The sequence below is a fragment of the Cuculus canorus genome, chromosome 3 (genome assembly GCF_017976375.1).
Source record: "Cuculus canorus isolate bCucCan1 chromosome 3, bCucCan1.pri, whole genome shotgun sequence".
Taxonomy (NCBI): domain Eukaryota; kingdom Metazoa; phylum Chordata; class Aves; order Cuculiformes; family Cuculidae; genus Cuculus; species Cuculus canorus.
The window spans coordinates 42,759,858-42,783,195 of NC_071403.1; the positions used below are offsets into that span (position 1 = coordinate 42,759,858).

Here is a 23,338-nt window from a genome sequence, read left to right on the forward strand (position 1 = left end):
CAGATGGAAAAGCATGATGCTTACAACTCCCATTATGGCTTACCGTCCATCTTCACATCACTGGTAATTTCTAATAGCAATAAAGGCAGGAGTATTTTCCCTTTCAGAGTTTTAGAAACATTGAACTAGAACTCCACTGGAGTTGGTACTAAGACAAATATGCAGTGAAAAGAAGATGTTTTCTGGACCTTAGGATGCACTTCTAATGGCTCTGGGAAATAATAACATCTCCCTTAACTGTTTTATGGCCCTCGAAGAGAGAAAAGGCACACTGCATTTGTCTCATACCTCAAACTAAGCACGTGTCATGCTGTAGTCACTGTTTTCTGAGATTTATCCTCCCTCTTTAGCAGCTCCAGTTAATAGCAGAAGGAATGACACGGTTACAGAAGGGAAGATGTCCCTTCTGTATTCCCTTTTGTGTTATTTGTAATAAAACACTAAAAGCCAGCTTGTACCTTACAGGTTTCAGCTGATTTAGGGTAGTGCAGGGCCTTAATATAAGTAAGGAAGCAACTCAAGGAGTTTCTTAGGGCATGTATTCCCAATCCAAGGAGCAACCCAGTTAAGTAAGAGAAGACATGCAGTTCTGTGCCTTCCCCTGCCCTCGGAACAACACTGCTTGTGTACACAGACAGCTTGGTTGGCCCACTGTCCAAGAAAGTAAGAAAAGTGATGCCTGCTTTCTCACCTGCTCCAGGGCAAAAGCCTTCTCTCAGGCTCAGAAATTTCACCCTCAACACAGCAATTTTACCTGCATTCATAGCATCCTTTTGCTTTTGCTTTCCCTTGAGAGTAGTACCAGTCATCACCCTTAGGAAATAAAATACAGCCTGCATCACTATTAGTACCATATTCAGTGTTCTTCCAGGGATCTTGAACCCTAAAATCACGCAAGTTAAAGAAGATCTTTTTTTTTTTTAATCATTAATGTAAGTTTCCAGCTCCTCTTTCTTCACCAAGAAGCATCGGTCAGTGTAAGTTAAGTAGGTACTAAATGGTGGGGGAAAAACCCTCAAAAACAAAGCAGCAATGAAAGGATCACATTACTTTTTTATAGATTTTCTTAATTATTTCTAAAGAACTTCTGTGATTTTGTTTGCTTGAATCAATTTTTTCCCAAGCCCAGAACTGGTAATCCTGGCTGATTATTTACTAAATCAGAATTAACATATTTAAAGCGATCCACATTTTAGTTGGAATGGGTAGGGGAGAGATTGGAACTTTTTCTCTTTATTCAGTGAAAAACTCAAATCTAAAGGTCCAGCTTTCAGATCTAAACACGGATGTGAGAAATTCATAGGTAGTACCACAGAGCTACAGTCACATCTGTGAAGGAATAGATGGCTGATTGCATCCTCCAGGACCTCAGACTGCCACAGAGATTCTCAATCTCTTTCTCAGTTTTTGCCTAATCTCATTTAAATGTTTTATTTTAACATCTTTTAACTACTAAAACCCTGCTGTTGGGTACGCTCAGAAGTCCTCTTTTTACAGGACTAAGCAATAGGATAATTTACTTGCTCTTGAAGCTCGCTGGGATTTGCAAATTAATTGTTGTCTCACTGAGCTCTCAATTGAGCTTTGTTTTGGTAGCCAGTATTTTAATACCCTTAAATATTCGAGTCTAGAAGAACAATAGCCACCAAAGAGGTGAGTAGTGATTGAAATATTTATGCAACTTTAGTTATACCCTTTATCTGCCCATCTCGGATGACAAGCCTATTGGCTGTCCTGAAATATCCAATTCCCTCCTTTCGAAATATCTCTGGTCTTTCAAAGTTGTCAAAAAGAAAAAGGGAAAAAAAGAAAAAAGACAAAAGAGAAAAGAAAAAAGAAAAAATACATAAACGTCTCACTCCAGGAGGGGAGACTGTGAATCCCATTGTCCTGCAGCTACTGTAAAGCATCTGTGCCCTAGAAATTACTGACACCTAAGAAACACCATGTCCTCAAGGCTTGCTCCCATCCCTGCACAGCATGCTGGCTGCTGTGAATTCCTCTGGGTATTGAGACAGGCAGGCAGGTGCGTTGCACTTCCAGAGCGAGGTGCCTGCCTCATAGGCACTGCCACAGAAAGAACTACAGGGCCAAAGTTTCTTTTTTGGCTTTAGCCTTAGGATGCTTGAGATTAGGCACAGCACTGCTCAGTGTTGCCAAAAAACCCTTTGCAGGCTTGGTATTTAGAGTACAATTTCCCTCCAGATGTGAATGTATAACAGGCGACTTAGGAGGTAATGGCTTAATTGTTCTTAAGCTAGTAACCCTCTGTCCTGATCATTAAAACTTTTTATGTACTGGTCAGAGTTTGTACATTGTAGTAGCAATTATACTGAAATAGACAAAATAAACCAGACATAAACTTGGTTGTTTGTTTTCTCTTAGTTTTCTTTCCAGGCCTGCTGTAATTGTTGGTAATCAGAGAAAGAATAACAATAATGCTGGTTAATAGGGCTGCTGTTAAGGCATGGAGTGGATTCTGCTTATAGCTCACTACTGAATTCCCATGTGTCTCGGGGCAAAGCTCTCAGTGCTCTTTTCCCTTTTTGCAAAGGGAGAACACCACTCCATTTTCTACCTCTTTTATGCATGTCTTGTTCTTTGAGAAGTACTGTGTTAGGCATTAATCTTCAGACTTGCCTTGAAAATCTCCCTTAGAACACTATCTGATCATTGCAAGGTCTCTTTTGGGCTCAGAACTTCATTTTACACCAAAAATCCCACCAGTACTCCACTGTAGTTGTATTGCACATTCAAAACCCAGGTGATATAGAACCAGGCATAAAGCCTTCCCTCCTCTTCAGAAAGATTCTGCCATCCTACATCCTGTAATTGGTTATCTTTTCCATCTAAATGATGTTCAGACAACTTGCAAAGTTGGGGAGAGATGTTAGCCAAGTAAATTACATAAAAGCATTAAAACCGATAATTTTTTCATTTATTTAAATAAATTCAATATTAATAACTAATGCCACCAATAAAACAAAGCAAAACAAACTTAGTTGTATTGAAGTATTCATTCTCACAGGAACAGACCAGTCAAATTATTATTACTCACATTATCACAAACATGCAAGATTTATAGACTTCAAATCTAAAAGGAACAATGAGGGATGATGATGACCCCAAGAGGACATAACTTCTATCATTTCATGTACTTATAATTCATAATTAAAAAAATGTTTTTGACTACAGCTTCCAGACTTGTTTAGAAAGATATAAGGAGATGGTGAGGTATTATTTCCTGTCAGAATTTGTTCCAGTGACAAACATCTCTTACATTTGAAAATATGTGGGTTTCAACTTGAATGGCTTTAAATTTTACCCATTTGTTCTTCCTACTTTTTTTTCTTACTAGCAACAGGTAACTAGTACTTCTTATTTCTCCCTGTAAAAGTGCCCAGGCACTGAACATTGACAGTATGAAGCACACCATCGGTGGTGTCCACAAATGCTAAAAACCAGTTGGGCTTTCTCTTGTGTATCTGGAAGATCTGTTTTCAACTAATTCAGACTGTGCCAAAGTCCAAGGTTCTTGCAGAAAATGCCTTGCATGCAGTCAAGAATATCAAAACAGTTCTAAGATTTGAAAAGCAAGCAATCAGGAGTGCAAAACCCCCACAACTAAATAGGAATTAATGTAGTGAATTTTATGAATAAGAAAAAATAAAGGGTAGAAAAATATCACAAAATCTATGAAATCATGATTAAGCTCCATCCTCTATTTATTCCTAAAAAAATAAATGATGTTGCTGTAAATAATTAAAATTGATAAAGTACCCTTGAATATTTGGGCAGAAAATGAAAAATTTATTCCTAACGTAAAGCTGACAACAGAAGGCATCCAGTTTGTTCCGTGGATCAATTGTCTATTTATAGCTTATGAACTGGGATTACAAGATGTGGGCCTTTAACTCAAATGGGTTCCCAGTGCTTGTGGTTGAAGTATTGCATGATGCTCATGCATTGAGCATTTGGTTGCTACACTTTCAGGGTAAGACTGCAACTCCTCCTGTGCGGCTGCCTGAAATAGTAAAGGTGTCCAAGCAAGTCTGATATAATGGAGCACCTCAACTTTTCTCACTTCTGCGAGCTAAAGCTGACAGTCTAACTCAGCAGTTGTTTTCTCTATTTATTCAATTATCTTTTTTAACTGACGTTGCTTTTCTTTTACCTCCTTTGGTTTCTCACAAATAAACATTTTTTCTTTTGTTTGGCCATGTAAGTTTCTACTTTCTGAATCACCTGTATATTATACACTCACAGAACCACATGGGAGAAGCCCTCTAGTTCCAAGATCCATGTTCTTGACAATCCTGGCTGGCTTTCAGCTGTGATTTACTTCCTATTTGCACTTGGGAAATGCAGTCATGGAGAAGATAAAAGGCTCTGCTGTAGTAGAGACGCACTGCCCTAGATGAGACCCTGTACTAAAAAGCGTCTTGACAAAGGCAAATTCCCAAACATCATCATGGGCCCTCTTTTACATGTTACTTGATGTGACATGGAGTACCTGAAGAAATGCCAAGTGGAGCTTATTTCTCGTGTTACCTGATGATATCTTACTTGGTTCCTAGTCTTTTGTCATCTCTGTAGTCTTGGGCTGAGAGTCAGGGCTCAGCCAGCTAACATTAAGCAATGGCCTTACTAAAGCTGCTGCTTTCCAGGCAGAAAAGGTTTGATGTGTCACTCCGTTTTTTATAGGAACACTATTTTGCTGAGCCATGGTTTATCTAATTGAATAAGGAACTAAATGATCTACTCATGTAATAGTCCTCACATCAGCAAAAGCCACGTATTGAGGATTACCAAAACATATTTAAACACACAGCAGCAACAAAATATGTAATAAAAATACAACTGTAAAATATCACTGAAAGGACATCATCTTAAAAAAGAAAAGAACTTGGATATGAACTTCGAATGAGCTTATGCTGTTTTCTAACTCAGGAATGAAAGAGAAATACATATATATATAGCGCAATGAATGATCTTTGCGTTTAGCCATGAAATCCTACACCATCATAAATGTTTTTTTTACTCCTTTAGTCAACTCAGACAATCCTTCTAGAGGGAAAAATGTGAAGGTCATAAAAAAGTGCATACCAGAATATTACATGTAGGTATTTAGAGCTGAATGAACTAAAGGCTTTCCCACTAGATTCATTTACACTCCAAAGTAGCCCTTCCTAAAATATGGGTCTGTATTATTAAAATATGGCCAGCATTTTGGAGTAAGTTTGTACTACTTTACAGTAGCTAACTCTACAGCACATTTCATCCGCCATTCAAATGATTCTTTCTATTGACTTTAAGGGGAGATGGATTGAGCCTTTTAACAGCAGTCTTCTGGCCTCATGTGCACTTATGTAAATCTACTGTTACTGGATTAGGGGACTTCATGGAGTCTCTTCTAGCACAATTTTCAAGTTTACTTTGTATTAAGGTGGAGTAGTTTAATCCTCATTACAACATTTGATTTCTCAAATCTGAAATTTCAGTTATGTAGAGCAAAATTTTATTTGGAAATTTTTGGATTCTGGACTATTCTGGACTATTTATAAAATTTTAGTTCTTTATTGAAATAGTACTGCATGGAACAAAAATTTTATTTCCTATTTGACTCCAGTGCTTATTTATATTTTGTTTTACAAGTGCATAGCAATTGAATATCCTGAGCACCTATAAGAACATTGAATTATCTTTCTACGCGCATAAATACTAACAATAATTAAGAATATTCATCCTCAAGGTTATATCAAATTCAAGCAAGAAAGGTGAATGCTTACTTGAATCTCATTTTGAAAATTAATAAAGAGTTTGAGATAATGCATTTCAGAGCATTATCTTTTTAAAAATAATTTAGACAGAAAATCAAAATAATTCTTTACCTGCACCTTGATATATTTTTAATGTGCTTTAGATATAATAATTAGTCCCACTTTATTTCCTTTGATTGTCAAATTGTATTAAGCACCACAAACTGTATATATCAGAGACAGCATATCAAGACAGAGATGATTGCATCTCATGAGTTTTATATCCAGGGTCTGACCCTGTGATATTTAGTGCCCCTAAGTATAATTTACTATCTAAAACAGTCATATGTTGTCATTAATGGATTTTGACTATACAAGCAATTTAGGCAATGCTAAAGACAGTTTAACTATCAGTATAAACCACACTGAGTCTGTTCCAACAATATCGGAAAACTCAGTATTGAGGTGATTCTTCCCGTGAAACCTCTTCTGAGATTAAACTCACAAAGACAGGGGCTGAGTGCCCTGCAGAAGTCAGCAAAGCCAACCTCTGCGGAGCCAGTCCTGTGTGCTTCTTAGCAGACAGCAGTTGTTGCTCAGTGATTCAGAGGGCCATCTCCTGAGGTACCGAGTTGGAGCTCAACAGTTACATCTGCATGAAGCAGTGGCAGAGTACAGGCCTAAGCATTACCCAGCCATTGCCCCGTACAGGTAAGCTGGGTTTGGCATGGGTTTGACCCACAGTAGCTCACACCTGGGCTATGTCAGGGCACGTCTGGGGAGAACGTGGGCATTTGGGGCATCATGGTACCCCTAGGACACTTGTTTTCTTAGCTGCGTCATGAAAACTGATATTTTCAAAACCATTCGGTTGTACTGAAATGTTAACCCAGGGAAAGGACATCAAAAGGGTTTTACTCTTCTACTGCTCTTAGCACCAGCTGCCTCTGCTTTCTGATGTACTTGCTGTAACACATCTGTACAGCCTTTCAGTCAGACCGGACCATTGTGGTTGCTGTTCAATATTATTTTCCTAAACATTTCCGCTCCAATAAAAGTTGAAGAAGTTTCCTGACAGGCTCTGTTTTTGGTAGCAGGAGGAAAGTATTCAGAACTGATCACAGTACTTAAGTTTTAAAGAAAGAGGGAAGGAAAGAGCACAAAGATATTTCTTCTTAAATAAGAAGTGGGCAGAACATGTGATGGGTCCCAGCCAGGTCCTTAATAAAACGAATGATGTTTGTGTTCCCCAGAGGGCTCATGACGCCACTTTGGAGTTTGCAGTCAGCAAGAAGCAGCTCATATTGCACACCGCATGACACTGGAATATGACTAATAAACATCAGGAAGTTCCCAACGGCTGCAAATTTGGCAGCACTGTCCGAATTGGCCTGTCATAATGTTCATGAACCTTGTGAGCATACTTGGGCCCAGTTTCAAGTGGATAGTAGATCCCTCGTTTTTTATTTAAGGCACCTCGCTGCTTAAAAGAACCTGACAACTGAAATAATAGAGGTGTTGCCTGTGAAGCCTGAGGTGCACCAGCTAAGCAAGAGGGAGCTGAAATTTGTGCAATGTCTATCTAGTTTAAATAAGGCTACTAACATTCCTCACTAGCACTTGTATACACGCATATGTATTAAAAACATAATAAAAACATTCAAAATGCATCTGGGAATCAGTATTTTAGATCAGCACCACTCCGTAAATTTTCACAGCTAAGTCATCAACTTCTCAAAAAGATTTTCTGTTGGAAATGTTGATAGGCCGTTAGCTGAGCACAGTGGTGAGAACAGCACTGCTATAGTAAGAATGACCACGAGTCAGTTTAACAAATAATAAAATACTGGTAAACAGGTGAGGCTTTAAGCCTATTCATTAGGCTCACTTTCTGATGGGTTAAAACAGCCTGCCTATTTCTTGCCCATAAACAATGCCAGGCAGTGGAAATCTGTCACGGATAAGGCTGGTGTGACAAAGTTTGTTTAGTTTTAGAATACAGTAGTCAGAAAAATGCATGGAAACACATATGGTGACAGAGTACCCTTAAGTCTGCAAAAGTGGAGGGAAATTTTCTGCTTAAAAATTCTGATATGTTAAAATAATATTTGTTATCCTACTAAAAATTAGATATCTGTGGGACCAGTTTAGAAAAACGGGACTGCTAAGAATATCATTACTAAAAAAGTGAAACCATTGTCTGAAATAGTCTCCGGATGGAGGGTTGTGTGGTGGGAAAATATTTTAATAGGGTTTCCTATTAGTGTGATTGTATTCGAGATGTAACACCGGTATTGAAATACAGTGGAATGTTCACCATGTGCGTCTCTTTAATAGATGGTAAGCACTTCATGGTGATTTTATTTTTAAACCCCTCTCTTTCTGACTTTTGCTCAGTATTGCAATTAATAAATTTACAGGCTATACAGTGCATGCTTACATGACGCAGTTGTACTAGAGTGGCAAACGTTACAGCACTGAATAACCAGATCTGGGGAAGTAAAACGAAGCCATCAGAGTTTATGATGCTTATGGAGCCAATGGTAGCTCATGGGATTCAAAGCCAAGCCTACCCCCTGCCTACAGCACACAGCAAAAGAGTCTTAGCCTGCAAACCATGATAATTTGAAATTACTCACTCAGAGAAGTATTTGCAGTACTGCTCTGCAAGCAGACAAAATACAGGCAAAATCTGAGAAAAGCAGGACGTGAAAGGACTTAACTGGCACATTTTTGTTAGTTCCTTTCTTCTGTCACTTGCCTATTTTTCATAGTAAATAAACTCACAACAAACATATTCTATTAAAAGATTTAGTTATACAGCAGTGTATTTACATCCAGTCTTATGTAGTGGATTTTGATAAAGATAGTGGATTTCTGTGCAATATAACAAGTATACACCATGATTTCGTAGTTTGGGTGTTAATGAATGCTAAGATATTTGCACGTTACAATATTTAATAGTCCACTACAATAAGATACGTACAATTTGATGGCTAAAGCTTTTTATACTCTTGCATTTTTTCCAGCCTTGTGTTAAACACTTTTCCCTTGAATGGAAATGGCAAAACTCACAGTTGCCTCAGTGGAGATCTTGGGTTAAACTGTTGCCTACATTTGTTCTTCTTATAAAACCAGTCATTACTGTGGGCTAACTTAGGCAGACTTCCATGACAGGCAAAGTGGAAGTCCTTTTTGAGAAGGAGGTTCTCCTCAAAGCTAAAGTCCCCTTTGAGATGATGAGACTGAGGTGTTTCTTCTAAGAGTTATGTTTGTAAGTGGTGCTCCTCCACTTCACCTGTACTTAAGATAGCCCACAATAATGATGGGCTTTGAGTTTTCTCTTGCTCTTGAGATAACAAACACGCCACTTGTATAAGAGGACAGAAGTTCTGCATTATGCAAACACCACGTCTATGCACTTATGCACTTCTTTGGAAAACACAGAACTTATGCTAAGCTTTGTGTGAGCATAACCTGCTTCTGTCTTACAGAAACAATCCTGGACTGCAGAAATTATTCATGCAGATGTTTTGCTGCAGCTCTGGCTTTAGTTACATTTGCCTCTGATTACACTAGTCATATAATTCGGGGAAGGATCTACAACTATCTATGTTAGCAAAAGCACACAGTAAGTTGGCACTGTACATCTGCTAGTGCATAAATTGGGTGGCACTTTCACAAGTGTCAATTACTGTTTCCTGGCCTAGCTAGCATAGAGATAGTTTAGTTTTGCCTACTTGAAGTTCCTGGTGAGTGAAATTCTGATCCAAGGGAAGTCAATGGGATTTCTGCCTTTGCTTTTTATGTGGCCTAGGACTTTCTGCCCTGTGTTTCTAAATATGTACAGTGGTGGGGTTTCAATTTCTTTTTTTCTGAGCTGCTACGTTACATTGTTTCCTTTGTTCTGATGATTCCTTGTAAGTGGTTCCTGCTTTTGTTGGTTCATTTTGAAGTATTATGGATCATATATAGCGGGGGAAAAAATCACTATGCAAGTTACTGGTTTCTTACATAAATTAAGTTTCACCAGTATTAAGGATACTTAGGAAATAAGTGTTCCCTGGAACCTAACTAAGAGTCCCCTTCTGTGCTCGGACATCCTATTCTCCATCTGCAAGCACATACTAATGAAATTGCCATACACTGTCTCTAGAACTTGTCTTCATGGTTTCAGTGTCGTTTTCTAATGTGGAACATATTTCCCTTCACAACTCATAGCAGTTTCAGACTTGCTTACTAGAAAGAGAGAAGAGCAATCCATCACTGCAGAACCTTTGCAACACTAATGATCTATCTTTGAAGTTTGTTTTCACAGTTCCATCATGGCACTGAGCTCCCTTTAACGGAGGTGTGGTCCTATGGTGTTAACATACTCCAAGAAGGAAAAAAATCAGCAATAAAGTAAAAGTTTAGAAGAAATTATCTCCTGTGCCAGATTCTGCTGTGCTTCTGTAAGACAGTCTAAGAAGACTAACTGAAATCTGGACGTTCACAGAAAAAGAGCTAAAGTAGCTAAAGCTATTGAACTGTCTGGCCTCGGTTTTTTAGAAGATCAGGGTCTTACTGATCAGCATCTGCTCATCTTCCAAATGCACAGTCCACTGTCACTTTTTTGGTCTTGAGTACACTGTTCTCCAAATAACAGGCAAAGGACGACTGGCCATCTTGGTATGGTTATCAGGGCGGTAGCTCTGTCCCTCGCTCCAGAAAAGTTACCAGACCTCTTCAGACCTCTTCACCTTGCTGAACCTTCTGCCAGAATTAGTCCTGCATCCTGGGGCCTGGTGAAGGTAGTTGCTGGGAACAGAAATTATAATACTAGACCCTAGTGCAAGGACCACTGTGACATGAGGTAAAAGTGATCTTATTTCACCACAGCTGAACACTGGAATGGCACTGCTTATGCAACATTTTTACCAAATTACTTAAGCAGTGAAGAAAGATATCTAAGCAGAGTGGTGGCTTTAATTGCTTGCATTTCTTGTTGATACTCATACTCTAATAAAAGGATCACTGTTTTCTTCATTGCAGGTATTTAAGAAGCATTGTAATATCAAAGCAATTTGAGAGTCACAGTACAAGGCATACTAAGCATTCACATATTATTTTAAAGAACCTGTCTCCATTATTTTGCCTTATTAAAAAATATCCTTTGTTTTTTGTTTTTTTTTTTTTTCTGAGAAGGAATGGCAAAACATGAACTTAAAAGTTAGTTTATAGATATAAAAACAATACCAGAAGCTGTTAGATAAACAGGAGCCTTTAGCTAGTATATGTTTTGTAGGCTCCTACAGCGCTCTGCTGACTGCAAACTTGTATACATTTACAGCTATATGCAATATTGACAATGAGCAAGTAACGCTTTCAGGTTCTCAGTTGTTTAAAGATGGCATACACGTTTTACGTAAAAGTGCAATGTCAGTGAGCTGAACAGCTTCTAAACAATTTTAAACAATTCATAGTGACGTTACTATTTGTGTTTAAGTATCTAACTTTAAAATACAGAAGAAAAAAGGAAGAGAAGCATAGATGGAAACAGCTTTTTGTGTTTGGAAACAGAAAGAAAAAAAAAGCTGAACAGTCCTAGTATGAAATCATCTTTGTTATATTTCATAAAAAAAAAAAAAGCAGACTTCTATGGAGACTGAAATTCACTCTGAGCCTTTGATGTCCATAAAATAACAAAGGATAAATGAAAATTTAGAGTAAACCAATAATTAGGACTCTATGCTTTCAAGAGTTTCTTTCCACATTAAAAATTATGTGTTGCTGGCTTTTTGTTTTGCTCTATTTTATTTAACCCTCTACCCTCTTTCCTGCATCATTCAAACAGAAATACAAGATGAATGGAGCCAAGTGCCCCAAGTTTCATGAGGCCTATCTTAAATATGGACAGTTTCTCATTCTATGAGCTGTGCCATTGGTCTTCATTCTGACTCAAAAAAGGTAGGTACCTCAAAGGAGGCATGTTTGAAGAAAAAGGAAGAGGCCTTTTGTCAGTTTTAGTTGTAAACTTTCAGCAGAAATGGACATCAATCAGAAGAGCAATCTCTCTCTCGTAACTCTGAAGTATGCCACAGCATGTGGCTCAAGTCAAGACATGCTGGCTGGTCAACCTATGTAAATCACATTTTTTTTAGTCTTGTGATTCATTAAATCAGTTAATACAAATTTATATAAGGCTACAATCATTACTTGTAGCCAAAAGGTACACGGCACTGTCCATCCATTCACTAACAGCATGGTAGTTTATTTAGTTTAACAGAGCTGTAGTGCTTGTATCACAAATGGTCCTTGTTTTCTTCTACTCCAAGTGCAGTCTTATCCAATATATATTTGTCAGTAGCTAATGGCAATTGTAACAGGAATGTAGCCTGGAGGGCCATGAAACTTCAGAAGGGAATACAGAACAGAAGATAATTTTTCATTTGGAAAAAGGGAAGGTCCAGCTTATTCTATAACTCCGAAAATTAGAAAAAACAATGACCGAACATTTCAAGAATGAAAATTTTTACTTATTATATCCCTCATACTTAAGGTACAGGGCCACAGGACCAACATAGTTTTAGAGGAGGCATACCTTCTGTTGCAGCTACTGGTGCTGAGGAATTGTTTCACCCTGGGGAAGTACTTTAACTGGTCTATGTTTGTTTTTCTACACCCTTAAAGCTGAAGCTCTGCAGGAAAGTTCTTGCCTTTTCATTAGATGGTCATATAACACCCAATATAACAGAGCCCCACCCTGGACTGATATGCATTTGATTTCCCAAAGTAAGAATAAATCTGGAAGTGTCTATTGTTTTCACACGGCAGTATTAATTTGAGTTGTATAAATCTGTGATACATTTCAAGCTTTGAAATGGAAGCTAGGGAAAGATAGCATCATATCTAGCATCACTTTAGCTGCCTCTGCAGGATCATCCCACTACCCCTGTGGGGACTTTACTTGAACACCTTTGCTTATTCTTTCCTTAAAAACCTTTCCTCAGGACCCATGTAATATGTTGCATTGTTCTAATTGATGCGGGCTGACAGGATTCTTTTCAAAGCTTGTCAGTGCTCCTCTTTAATCAGCCAGAAAGACCACTGCTGAGTGACAGTAGTGTATACTTCCCACAGGTTTCTCAGCCCCACCAACACAGGGCATGAGAGATGGGACCTGAGGGTAGCAATCAGTTTCTGGTTTCCAGAATAACATTGCCAGATGATAACCATCATGAGGTCATGAAGCCTGTATCACAGGTTATGGAAGATGGGTTTTTTTTTTTTTTTAGATTAGAGACTTCTAATGCTGCAAACATACCCTCCTCTTACAGTAATTTTAGCATAACTACGATCAACATGTAGAATGAAACAGCCACTAAACCTGTAGATGTTTGAAAGATTCTTTTCTTTTACGTATCTGTGGTTTTCTTCTTCGACTTTTCTTGACTTCTGGCATGTCTACTTTTCTGATATATTTAGTATTTGCAACTTGCGCAAGCACCAAGGGCAAATACTAGCTTAGGATTGCTGTGGTGGTGGAATAAGTCTCACTGACAATGTTCACCAACTACTTCTATTGTAGACAGAGAATTTGTTAACAGCCTCACTATATGATGTACGTGGGTAACCAAAGCTCTGTACCACTGCAAGGTCTGTCAAACTCAGACTTTACTGTACAGTTCCATGAAAAGAATCATTCATGCTATATTATCTTGTCTTCTGTAAAATACTGTCAGAAATATTTATACCCATTCCAAGGTGTAAACTTTACATCACTGGTGTATAACTAAATGCCAGGAAAACCTCAAAAATCTATTGACTATTCTTTTAATAAAATGCAGCTTCTTCATTACAACAATAGTAATGGAATTCTTTTAAAATGTGAGTGGAAGATGTCAGAATAACAACTAAAAAAATCCAGAGAAATGCAACAGAAAATGTATGTCAGTTTTCAAGAGATTAAAATAAGGCAAATGGTGCCTTAATCTAATGAAATTCTACTAAATATGAAGTAGTATTAAGCCATCGATTAATCTTACTGGAGTGCCTCAAAACTCAAATTTAACTGTAAATATATATATAGAGAGAATTAAATATAACATGAACAATAAATCTCCCAAGCATTTGTGTGCGAACTACAGATGTGGTATTTGCAATACAAATATCATACATATTGAGTCACTTCAAACAGAACATGATCACAAGGGGAAAAAATATGGGCCAATGTCAACACCTTGTTATCTCAACAGTATAAATGTCACCAAACTCAGCTGTTACAAGAGTGTAAGTCCTCCTTCCATGGGCATTTCTTGCAGACAATAATACCGCCTGCAACTACTGCAGAACCTCTGAAGAATTCAGACCAAGAACTCCCTCCTACTGAAGGCCTTAATTAAATCTGTTCCTCAGGCCTATTTTTCATCATTAAAACCTCTAACAATTTTAATTCACAAATACTTACCAAAATTAAAATTAGAGATTATATTTCCTTACTCTAATTTTCATAAAAATATTAGTGACATCAGGGTTAAAAAAACAACCCGCATTTCTACCTATATAGGCTAAGGTTCTTTTTTCTGATGGAGGAAATCTACCTCCTCTACAAGGAACCAGCTGCATTTATCCTTCCTACCCGTCATTTAGATGTATCTTAGGGCAGCCTTGTTTTGCTTTTCCAGATCATTTGATGTGAGAATAATTGCTAAAACAAAACTCATACTTTTTCTGACTCACACCTTTCTGGTTTATAAGACAGTACTACTCCAGCAGTACCTCTCCTTTCCAGAAATCCTGTTTGATGTTACTATTCATTTATAGCACTACGTATGATACCAAATGGGAGAAGTAAGAAGGTTTCTGGATACCTGAGCAAACTACTTCACTTGCTGTCTGTTAATCTTTTTCTCCTGAAATGCTTCCACCATGACAAAACACTTCTTAAACTTTCAAATAGATGTAAAGAAATCTGCTCATTCTACCTAAGATATGAAGCTATTCATTTATTACTTCCCCTCTCTATCTGCCCCAAGTATGTAATATTAAACTTCAACCATAATAGACGGAAGTTATTTCCAAAGTTGTTCTCTATTGCAAAAAACCCAAACCAACTAAAAATTTGAGGAAAGTAAAGAAACCTTCTTTTTTGTAGAAAAGAAAAACAGTGTTAACAGGATACACAAGGATGAGGATTACTATAACATTTTATTATTTGTTTGCAAAGGTTGAGTAAATTGCCCATAAATTATGCAGTCTTCAAAAGCTTGGAGCAGTAAAAGTGTTACTTCACTTCGCACACCATGTACCCATAACACCTGAAGGTCTTTTATCAACAATCACTCTTGTATAAACAATCCATAGAGAAAACTGACTTATTTTCACTTGTTACTGATGATCTTTCCTCCTCTTCAATTTCATACCACTGAGTTCTTAGGTAATCACCTCATCAATAGTATTCAACAAAAATAATTGTTTCCGAGGCAAATGTTTCCCAAGATTTTAGGCATTTTAAATCGGTCCCTCTCTCTGCTTCAAAAGTGTGAAATATATGTATACATATATATACACACACATAAACACACAAAGCTCAGAATGTGTATATGGTTTTATTACACCAGATCCTCCTAGAAGCTATGCTAAATCACATGGAGGACAGAGAGGTGATTAATGGCAGCTAGCATGGCTTCACCAGGGGTAAATCCTGTCCGACCAACTTGGTGGCTCTCTATGATGGGGTAACCGCAGCGGTGGACACAGGTAAACCAACGGATGTGATCTATCTAGACTTTGACACAGTCCCCCACAACACCCTTCTCTCTAAACTGGAGAGATATGGATTTGATGGGTGGACGGTAAGGTGGGTAAGAAACTGGTTGGATGGACATATTCAAAGAGTAGTAGTCAATGGCTCGAAGTCTAGATGGAGGTCCGAAACAAGTGGTGTCCCTCAGGGGTCCGTGCTGGGACCGGTGCTGTTCAATATCTTTATCAATGATATTGACAGAGAGATTGAGTGCACCCTCAGCAAGTTTGCGGATGACACCAAGGTGAGCAGTGTAGTTGCCACACCGGAAGGACGAGATGTCATCCAGAGGGACCTGGACAGACTGGAGAAGTGGGCATGTGAAAACCTCATGAGGTTCAACAAGGCCAAGTGTAAGGTCCTGCACCTGGGTCAGAGAAATCCCGGTTTTCAGTACACGATGGGAGATGATGTGATTGACAGCAGCCCTACAGAGGACGACTTGGCGGTGATGGTTGATGAGAAGCTTGACGTGAGCCGGCAGTGTGTGCTCTCAGCCCAGAAGGCCAACCGTACCCTGGGCTGCATCAAAAGAAGCGTGGCCAGCAGAGGGAAGTGATTCTGCCCCTCTATTCCTCTCTTGTGAGACCTCATCTGGAATGCTGTGTCCAGTTCTGGAATCCTCAACGTTAAGAAGGATATGGAGCTGTTGAAACGGGTCCAGGGGAGGGCTACAAAGATGACTGGAGGGCTGGAGCACCTTCCCTATGAGGACAGGCTGAGAGAGTTGGGCTTGTTCAGCCTGGAGAAGAGAAGGCTCCAAGGAGATCTTACAGTGACCTTCCAGTACCTGAAGGGGCTACAGGAAAGCTGGAGAGGGGCTATTCATAAAGGCTTGTGGTGATAGGACAAGGGGGAACAGGTATAAACTGGAGAGGGGCAGATTTAGACTGGACATTAGGAAGAATTTCTTCACCATGAGAGTGGTGAGGCACCGACACAGGTTGCCCAGGGAGGTTGTGAATGCCCCACCCCTGGAGGTGTTCAAGGCCAGGTTGGATGGGGCCTTAGGCAGCCTGATCTAGTGGGAGGTGTCCCTGCCCATGGCAGGGGGTTGGAACGAGATGATCTTTAAGGTCCCTTCCAACCCTAACTATTCTATGATTCTAAGTGGAGAAAAGTTTTCCCAGAACAGGATAGGGGGCTGAGAAAATGAAACACAGGCTGCCATCTTTTAGTATATGTATACATTTTTTTTTTTTTTTACATAAAGTTCAATTTTCAGTTTCATTTACATAGCAGTATAGGTCATTCAAAAGCTACAGATACACATCAAAGTATGTTTCAGTTAATATCAAAACTGAAATATTTCTTCCCATTGACTTCAACTAGTGGATGACCATTCTAGAGGGAATGATATTATTATATCTTTTGTGCGGCTTACGTGGTGCTAGCTTGTAGGATCCTGAGGCAGGGATAATAATAAAAACTAATAATACATTACATGAAGAGGCTGGACTCATTGGTAGAATGCATAAGCCATGAACACCAACGATTCTTTCAGAATACATTACTTCACAGCCAGAATGGAACAAACTTAACTCTTGCTGGATGTCTTTAAGATTTCAATACATAAAGAAAGATTTAATAAGGAGCTTGCCCTTAGGATTAACTCACAGCCATGTACAAAACATATCTCTACAACTGCTGTTTAAATATCCTTCGAGTAACTTCAACAGTTTATTTCTAATTGATATCTCTGAGATTCAGGAAGAGGTCCTCACAAAAACTAACACCTAAGAGTTTGGTCAGGAATATCCCAACACAAGACAACACTGCAATACTTTCTGAAAATGATGAATAAAGGTCTCTAAGTGCTATGCCTGGCTTTCTGCCTATTACCATACTTACAGTGCTGCAACTAAACTACCAGCTTAAATCTATACATGCTTTTGAAGCTGTAATTTACAACTTCAGAAATGTCTAAAGTCTTTGAATAGAACATTTTAACAGGAGAAAGAAACTTGTACTTCGAAATAAAACAGGTTTTCTGAAAACCCTCTTTGACATAATTTTTTGGGATCTCTGCTTTTCATTTTATAGTTTTTCTGTGTTTCCTTCCTCTATTGCACACCACCTGCAAATAAACGAGTGAAACTGCCTGAGCTTAGTATTTAATCTTATACTAGTAGGAGAATCAAATTCAATCATGTTTCCTGAAGAAACAAATTTATTTTTAGTGTAATGGTAATATATAATGTCATTTGTAGCATCATTTGGCAGTGACATTTTAACTTCTATTAAAGATGTGAAAAAGCTCATGGCCAATTATTCTTTATTGAATATGTTATTATATTATAATGCAATACAGCAACAATATGATGTTACAGTGTAGTAAAAAGTTCTTGGCATGAATCTGTATTTTATTTTATTACATAATGAGCTCAATCCTGCTGACAACGACATTGATGAATGCTTTGCCATCATTTTTGCTGGAAACCCCAACATGCCTGATAACTGACTAACAAACACAAGTATTTTCTAACACAGGGCACTTCTGATCAGTAACAGCAAAATTATTATATCGGGTCCTTAGTTTATGCTACCTATATATGTAAGCAAAAACTATCTTAACAATGCTGGGTTTTATGTACCATAAAAATAGATTTATAGAAATAGTATGGTAGCCATCTCAGAATTATTCTATGGAAGAATGTTGTACATGGGTATAAATAAATAGAGGGACATCTTAAAAGATGGCTGAAATTCTTAAAAGTAACCACAAAGTCAGGAAACTACATTTAATGTGAAACTGATTAAAAAGCCAAGTACAAGGGAATTACACTAACTAGTAGAACTAATATTTAATGAAATAGATTTAGATGTTCACATTTTTATAAATCATCTGAGGATTGCTCTTTATTTTATTTGCCATGAAATGAAATCTGGAAGAAGACCCTACTGCCAGAATAAACATGAATAGACGTGGGGCACACCCTCAGCCCTCCCCCAGTGCCAGAGGCTCTAGGGGTGAGGTAACACCAGCCCTGACATATCTTCCACCTCTCAGACAACCTGACACAGTGCTGTCTCTGGAACATACCTAAGACATTTTCAAGCTACATCTGCACTAGGAAATGGTCCTGGGATTGCTCCTCCGCCTTGAGGCCATCTCCCAGAGCAGTGTTTCTGTAAGCCTAAAACTTTCATTATCAACTCTCTTATCTGCCAGTACAGGATGGCTGGACCAGACAAAGCACCAGGAATGGTCCTTGGTGCCTACCACACTCTGAACTGCACCAAGGTGCTTTTTTAGTAGAATACTAACTGTTGAGAGCAAAAGCCAAGAAGCAAGCTAACAGATCAGCTTGCTAGGCTCAATCACTGCAGACACAGTTTTTGTGCCCCACAGTGACTGGGAAGACATAAACCATCACACACACACACAAAAAAGTACGGCCCTGCATTTTCTCTGCTTATGGTACATAGATTACTTAAATTAAATATCATGAAAATCCTCTAAATATGAAGAAATGGTATCTTGCTGGAAGCAGTGTGGGTCTCTCTCAGGAAGGAAAGAAAGATTCTGGTGTAATTGCAGGATGCAAATTAAAATTATCATGCTCAACTCATTCTGTCTGCACATGCAGCTGAAAAACGCAGGTTTTCCTTTGCTTGTAGCTAGCTTTGTTTCAAGCAAGCTTTAAAGAGAAAACTTGCACTAATTTCAGCGGGACGTCTATCTGTGTTTGGGATGCAGAACAGAGCCCTCTCCTGGTAAGCACTGAAGGTAATTGAGGGCACCCCTGGCACCGTATTTGGCACTGTCGGCAGCACATATCTATGTGATGAAGTATTGAACATAGGCACTCAAAATAAAATAGTAGAAAAGCTTAGCTATTCGGAGCTATGGAACCTTATGATTGAGGTCAGATTTTTGGGGATTTAAAAAAATGAAAATCTAAACGATATTGAAATGATGGCATACTTGAAAACGAACAAAAAAGAAAGGTTGTATAACACACTCAGAGGCACAGTTGGCACTTCAGGTCCACAATGACTGGCCAGTTGTAACCTGCTTTTGAATCCACAGCTGAACCCTGCATGCTGAATTACTGAAAAGGGTGGGTCACCTTCTTTTTAAACCTGAAACCTGATAACCAGGGCAAAAGTACCTCCATTCATTCTCTCTTTTTATGACTATGAAGCCATGAAGCACCAATAATAACCTCCAGTACACAGATCAACAAACTTTGGCTAATTAACACACTTTTGGATTTCATACTTGAACCTGAAAATAAAGAACTATATTTCAAAGCCCTGCTTTTGTAAAACAACATTTACAACAGGTACCTAAGTTAGATGTGACATCTGGTTGGCACTTCAGTAAATCATAAAAATGATATGTTGCCAGAATTGTGGCTGTCATTAGATTTTCTCAGGATAACTAAATGTAATCCCTTTGCTTAAACAACGACAACAAAACCTTTTTGTCACTGAGGTGCAATGTAAAAGTATATGGTTTCATCTCAAAATTACTTATAAATATTCTAAAGCCCATGTTGTTTATAGTAACATACGCAAGCATGATTATCTGGAACCATACTACTTACGGCCATAATCACATTAGATTTCACAAAGTAAGTAGTTTTGAAGCTACAGTATTTACACGGAAAACCTCCAAGGCAATTCCAAGTTACTGTATGGACTGGTATTTGTGCAGGACAACATTCTTCTGCTGACTCAGCAAAAAAGTATGTGAACACAAGTGTTGTCATTCATATAAGAGGTAAAATCAAGGATATCAAGCACTTGCAGTCATTAGACTCAGTGTAGTTTTTGCAAGTGTAGGAGTGCCTGGCCAAATACCAATCTAGATAATTACAACCTGCCTACTTACATTCCTCTGTTGCTTTAAATGGATAAGGTATTATTCTTCTATTCTTGTGTAAATGTGGATCCTATAGTCCTTCCTTAGGCTCTGTTAAGACTATTTCTAGCATGACCTCCATGCAGGGCTCTATACGGTCATACAGAATCATTTCTATGACTTGATATATTTTACTAGATTTTCGATTTGCCACCTTCTGAAATCACGTCCACGGAGCTCACTACTTCGTCCCAAAGGCACTGATTTAACCAAAATTATCATCTAATTCCTACCCTTGAAAGTAATTTACAATAAATCACTTGAAAAATTAGCGTTTGGTTATGAGATCAGTTTCTAGAAGACCTCCTTTGGTACACGACTCAGGCCAGATGCTCATTAGTTTTGTACAAGATCCTACCTACCCTCACCAAAATGAAAAGCAAAATAGCAATGACAGCAAGGCCAGGCCTCTTAACGGAAGACTTGCCTTGGGTCTGTACCACGTAAGTGCAGTGCAATTCTCCCACTCCTCCTCAGTCTGAAACGTTACAGCAAAGAAAGATCATACATAATCTTCTCAAGTCATCTGTATCTTACATTTCAAGAGAAGGTGCAACAGATGATTAAAAGCTTGCTTTAAAGTGATGTCCACTCAAACAACTCACGTTACAGTAGGGCTCTGCCCCATAACAGGAATTTGCTTCACCGAAGTGGAAGGAAAACAGACTTAAGAACCCTTCATTATTGTGCTTGAGTATCTCATGTTAGACTGCTGCTGTTCACAAAAGTCCTCTCGAAAGGAAGGAGTTTTTAGCATGCCCCTGTACAGAAGGAGCCTGTGTTAGCGTGTTACTCTGCAGCAGGGTTGTCAATTTCAATTATGTCCTGCAAATCTGAGTTTCCCCGCTGTTGGTTACTCTTTAAACTCTCACTTCCAAAAATCACTTTGTATTTCTGGCTTGTCCTACACTATGTCAGTTTGAAGGCTGGCTTTTGGGGGCTTTTTTAATTTAAGTGTTTTTCTAGCTGTATTTGTGTAGGTCAAAGGAGTTTTCCAAGTCTGTTCTCTTTCTGAGTGGCAACTCTCCCAAGACAGTAAATACAGGGTTTTTATAGACTTGTTTTCATGGAGATTTAGTCATCTTAAGTCTGAAATTATTTAGGAGAAAGATGACGATGTTAGAAAAGTTTGTTGAATGCAAATTATGAAATTCAAAGTCGGACTGCTTGAGTAAAGTTATGCTTTAAGTCGCATCACTGGATGTAAAGTAAACAAATAGAAGGCAGGTAGGAAAAACTCTTCACAGATCTGTACCACTTTTCCTCATTTCATGTGACCTGCTGATCTCAAAAGCTTCTGACATTCAGTACTTCTGAAAATCAGGATTTTCCTCTCACATCTCTCTCCATTTACAGGAGCTTTATTTTCCCTCCTCTTTTGAATTTTTGACTCTACACGCTTTGGAGAGTGAAGTTACTTGGTAGAAGGACCAGCTGCAGCTGTCTGACCAGGAGCCACCCAATCCACTCACTGAAATAATACTCAGCAGGTAATAGAAGGTGAAGGGTAAGAGCATGAAATGCAACTTTAATGATTTTCTTTTACTTCTCCACACCAGATAGCAAGGAGGACCAAAGACAGCTGCTGAATTTCCAGCAGAAAGGAATGTTCAGTTTCAAAGCAAGAAAAGACTTTGTCTCTATCCGCACTGATCAGCTTGAGAGGAAGGAGACAAGCGCATCCTATAAGAGAGTACAGCAACTGGTCTTGCCGTGCAGCGCTTGACCAGTCATACTCCTAACCATACCTAAAAGTCAGGACTTTTTTACTGTGTTGGTTTATCGTAAAAAAAAAAAAAAACAAAAGGAAAAGGTGAACTGTCAGCTTTGGTATCTATACTCGAGTGGGTTAGTGTCAGTCAAATATGTTCTGGCTTGGGACCCGTGCCCTTGTTGGCTCTCATCTGCCTGTGCGCAAGAGGCAACTAGTTGCATTCGCTGAAGTGCGAGGAGTGTTTGGCTTCTCCCGTACCAGCCTCCTCCTCCTCCTCCATCTACCCCCACCCCCCCCTCCGCCCCGAATCTCCCCTCCCGTTTTGCTCCGAGTTGCGCTTTATTTGTGTGCGGAGAAAGGGGGGTGGGGGGGACACGGGACGGGGCTTGTGGAGGGGATGTCCTGTTTTTGCCAGAAGAACAGTGCGAAAGGGGAACCTCGGCTTGGAGAAGGGGCGCGAATAAATATTAAATAAGGAGCAGCCCTAAAATCAAGGTAGCGGCGTATCCCGGCAGCGAGAAGGTGAGCGTCCCTCTGACTTCCCGAGCCTCCCTCCCACCCTCCTGCTCGGAGCTGCAGGAAACCCGTTCCCTGTCGCGTGTGTCCGTGGAGATGGGTGCGCGCGTGTACTGAGGGTTCATTTAGCGTTGTTTTCGTGTCGGTCGGATGACAAGAAAACCCCACAGCTGCCGTGAAACGAGCGGGTTGGGTAGAAGCAGCGGAGCCGCCCATCGCGGGGCAGAGACGGGGTTTTGCCCCCGGCCCCGCTCGAGTTTAGCCGCAAGAAACCCCAAACTGCTCTCCCGTCCAGACGGGGTGACTTTTTGCCCGTCCAGCCGGACTTTATGCCTCTTCCCAGGTGACAGTCCCTGCCGCTTTGCCCTCGCCCCGGCTGCTGGGGGAAGCCCCGCTGCCACCGCGCTGTTCCCGGCTGTCGCCTCCCGCACGGGGGTCCCGGGCAGCCGCCGCCCGATCGCCGGGGGCTGGAGCCGGGGCTGGCGGTGCCTCGGTGGGAAGCTGGGAGCAAACAAAGTTTTTCTAGCGGCCCAGAGCCAGCGCGGAATGAAAGCGCGGAGGGAGGGTACCGACCCCTTCCCGAAGCCCCAGTCTCGGCTGGGGGTGGGCAGGGGGGCGGCTGCTCGGCTGGGACCCGGCGCAGCGGGAGGGGGTCGGTGCCGCCCCGGCTCTGCTCCAGCCGCTCGGGGAGC

General features: G+C 39.7%; 1 protein-coding gene across 14 annotated transcripts in view; it reads left to right on the forward strand.

The window, feature by feature from the left end:
* The first annotated feature begins 22,398 nt into the window (after nt 1–22,398).
* The window catches only part of EYA4 (EYA transcriptional coactivator and phosphatase 4), a 153,012-nt gene continuing 152,072 nt past the window's right edge, over nt 22,399–23,338 (forward strand). For 2 of the 14 annotated variants that reach the window (XM_054063449.1, XM_054063467.1), the window contains exon 1: nt 22,420–22,652. The gene's annotated coding sequence lies outside the window, so the exon portion shown is untranslated. Of the gene's footprint in view, nt 22,653–22,959; nt 22,990–23,338 lie in introns of those variants that run through there. The other 12 variants (XM_054063466.1, XM_054063461.1, XM_054063459.1 and 9 more) reach the window with 11 other exon arrangements.